We start from the raw sequence: 4,368 nt of genomic DNA, 5'->3' as shown, positions 1-4,368 counted from the left end.
GTAGTCAAGCAGCGCAATCAATGGCTGTGAAAGCAAGGGAACAAGAACGTATGGTGCATGCGCGCGCGTGGAATCACGAAGCAAGTATATAAGCAAAAAACAAAGGGGAATCATCACAGTTCTCACTCCTTTCTCTCTCTACACATCCTAGAGAGAGAGAGTCTGCAAATGACTCTCCTCTCCGACCTAACGCCGGTCATCTTCAACCTTTCTCCGACGCGGTGGCCGGCGGTGGCGCCGCCGCGTCAGAGGCCCAAACCGCCCAGATCTCAAACCTAATCACATGTTTCTAAAGCTCTTTCTCTCCTCTATTCGATTCTAACGTCAGTTTTCAAAAGAAACTCTTGAATCAACGTAGATCGGAAATTTTTTACGGCTTTGATGTTTTTTTCGTTAACTCTTTTCCTTTTTTTTGTTCAAATGATTCTTTGAAGGAGAACTCTTAAACCGTTCCGATCTACCTTGATTCGAAGCAGAAAACGCATGTATGGAGCAAACTCCTCAGATTTTCGAAGAGAAGAAACGAAAAGAAAAGGAAATAGAGCTTGATACCTGTGTTAAGGTCGGAGATGAGATGAACGAAAGAGATGTGGATTCTCCGGTTGTTCTTCTTCTGATGAATTTCGTATTCTTCCTCTTCTCTGCTATGACTTCGAATTTGATCTTTTTCCTCTTCTCCTCAAATCCTTCGTGATCGTGTGAGTTTCGTCGTCGTTTGATGATGATCTTGCACTGGAATTGCGAAGGTGAACTCGATGATGATGCTTTGGAAATCTGAGAGTTTTTCTTCTTGCAAATTCGCACTGGTTCTTGTTAGTTTCTGTGAAATTGGAATGAAATTCGATGTGGTGATGATTCTGTGATGCTGAATTTGGTGTGAATTGGACGAATTTGAGCAATTTGGTGATGGATTGTGTTGCTGGAAAAGTGGTTAGGGTTTGAAGATGATGAACTTGTTCATCATGTTCTTGAGTTCTTTCTGGGTTTTTTGGTGTTTGATCTGTGAGAAATAGAGAGAGAAAAGAAAAGTTGTTATGATGATGTGTAAAGGAATGAATGGATATGTTGACCCTTTGACTGATGACTGGAATTTATAGGCTGATGCAGTAATGCCTGGACTAATAGGATGATGCCACGTGGCATCTGGACTAATGAAAAAAGGACATGTGGACTTGGACTTATAACAAACTTTCTGGACAAATAAAAGACTGACAAGTGGCATCTGGACTAATGACTTGGACAATTAAGGACCTAAAATGCGAATTTAAAGGATTTAGGACTTAAAAATAAAATAAAATGAATTAAAATTGGTAACCGGCAAATAACGTAAAGTGAAACGATTAAAATTGACAAAACGGACTAAAACGAACCAATGGCCTAAATGAGGTACTTTAAAGTAACCTCTCTCTGCCGAAATTTTGTGTGAAATGACCAAAATGCCCCTGGGGCTAAAATGACTGAAAATGACTCAGATACAAATTTTAAAATGGATTTTTAACAAGAAATTGAAGCAAAGACTCATACAAGCAAAATTAAAATACTCAGAGACAATTTTTAGGATTTAAACAGGGCTTCAACACATGAAAAGACTAAAATGCCCCTAGGGGCAAAACTGACTCAAAATGACTTCAAATGCAATTTTTAAAATGGATTTTGACATAGAATGAAACAGAGACTGATTCAAACTACTTGAAAGGGCTCAAACAAAATTTTGAAAGACTGAGAGAAGTTTGACATAGGGAATGACTAAAATACCCTTGCATGTGAATTTTGCAAATAACATTGAAATAGAATGCAGAGAAAGATGCAATTGATCAGAGACATATCAAATGGCTTGTAATGCAAGGAAAGAAGAATTGAGTTGGTATTTTTAGGTCCAAAATTAGGGAATAACAGGGGGAACATATTTTTGTCCCGTATCTTCGTATTCTTGCGCTGTATTTGTTCCAGTCCTCTTTCTTTTGCTCCAAGGCACCTTCCACCATATATTTATTCCTAAAATAAAATAAAAGACAATTTGAAGTAAAATATTCTAAACTAAAATAAAATGCAATAAAATAAAATCAAATCTAAAATAAAACTAAACTAAATAAGGCAGTAAATAATACTATCTATGACTCATCAGCTTGTAAGGTGAGAATTGCATCCTCTTTATAAACTCTCATCAAGAGTCTCATCTATCCGATGTGGGACTTGGGTTTTCCCAATACACCCCCCTCACGCCCAGCACTCTTTGGGCTTGGTGCATGAATAGGTAGGTGGCCTTTGAATTCGACTTTATAAACTCTCATCAAGAGTCTCATCTATCCGATGTGGGACTTGGGTTTTCCCAATACACCCCCCTCATGCCCAGCACTCTTTGGGCTTGGTGCATGAATAGGTAGGTGGCCTTTGAATTCGACAAGCTTTGATACCATGTTGAAATTTGGGGCCTAACTCATCCTCACAAAACCGGATTGTAAGGTGAGGATTGCCTCGTCTTTATAAACTCTCATCAAGAGTCTCATCTATCCGATGTGGGCCTTGGGTTGTAAGGTGAGGATTGCCTCCTCTTTATAAACTCTCATCAAGAGTCTCATCTATCTGATGTGGGACTTGGGTTTTTCCCAATAGTTCACTTGATAAGAAGTTGGCTCATCCGTAAATTTATGGATTTAACTTCTGTAGTCGATTTGAGAAATTTTCTATGGGTGATACTGATATGTAAATACCATTTTTGAAGTTTGAGGTTTGTCTTTAATCATGGTGAGCCTCCAAAGTGTATGATTGGTTATACATTGATGAAAATTCATTTTGGTTAAATTAAGGTCAATATAAATTGATTTTTGTTTGGATGTACTAATAAGAAAGTTATTTTTTTATCAATTAATGTTATTTGAATAGTTTGTACTATCAAAATTTCTTATGAATTTCTATTACAAAAAACATTTTTGAGTGTATAAATGTTACATTAGCCTAACTTCAACAAACAAACAAAAAGTTAAAATCTTTTATTTTCTAGTGGTGTTAAGACTTTTCATTGAATGGACGCTGATATGAACATATGTTTATAAGTAGAGACAATTATCACCTTAAAAATTTGTTTTGTTAGGATGAGTTAGATCCAACCAAGCTTAAAGAGGGTATAGGACATTATCGAAAATTTGTTGTGTCATCTGCTATCATATTTCCAACATCGCTCAAACCACGCTCCAAATATCCAATCCCAAAAGAGGTTTTAAGAGTCCCGCGTTGAATGAAATAAGACATGCATTGGATGAGAGATGATCCAAACATGTGATTTTATGCGGGAGTAATCATAACTTTATAGATCAGTTTCATAACATGTGATAAAAATATTTCATTCTTTTAAGTTTCTCTTTTTGAATGTTTTATGATGACACCTTGTCATTACGTAATTTTATATGTATTTTCATCACAAAATGGAGTTCACAGAAGACTTATGCAGCAAAAAGAGCAGAAAAACTGAAGGAAACGCAAAGAAATAAAACGTGTCACGATTTGGTACAAACGTGACACGATTTGGGAAGCACAAGAAGCCTTGTTTCGACATTATGAAAACGTGTCACGATTGGTAAAACGTGACACGATTTGGTGAAACCCTAATTCAGTTTCTTGCTCCAGAAGGTAAAAACGTGTCACGATTCACTTAAAACATGACACGATTTGGGCGATATTCTGTGCCTATTTAAGCTGAAGTCTATTCCAAAAACAAGGGTTACGAATTCTGGAGAGAGAAAGTGCGATTTGCAGACCTGGAGACTGAAGAACGGGGTGATTTCCTCCATTCTTTACCAGTTTATGTATGTTTTAATTCTTTCATTGATTATGCTATTTGTAAACTCAATTATGAGTAGCTAAATCTCTTAGAGATTAGGTCTGAGATGATTCTTTGTAACCCTAATTGATACATGATGCTGTGAAACTCTATTTATTGTGAATGATTATTTAGTCTTTATTCAATTCAATTGTTCTTAATGCTTTTTATATCCTGATCAAATATAAACATGATTTTGTGAGAACGAATGACTACTGACCATAGCTTTCGACTTAGACCAAATTGAATTGTTCTAATAAACATGGTTAGTCTAGGAATGGATAATCGTTTGTTAGTGATATTAGGTTAACGTGCTTAAACCTTCAAATATTATTAGACCACCTAAGGGATTAGGGGATGTAGTGTGAGAAGAGGGTCCTAACTCAAGGGATTGATTAGGACTATTTTGTTAACTATCGTGGGACTAGGAAATCAGTCATAAGAATAGGTGCAGTATACCAATTAGGGGAACATAGATGATTCGAAAGACCTGATCTCATCTCTCTATTATTTTCTAACCAAATCTTTATTTTATGTTATTTAATTTTATG

This window comes from Medicago sativa, chromosome 7 (genome assembly GCF_051527215.1).
Source record: "Medicago sativa cultivar Bolivia chromosome 7, Bolivia_mono, whole genome shotgun sequence".
NCBI lineage: Eukaryota > Viridiplantae > Streptophyta > Magnoliopsida > Fabales > Fabaceae > Medicago > Medicago sativa.
The sequence above is the reverse complement of the archived record's forward strand: the minus strand, read 5'-3'. Positions refer to the sequence as shown.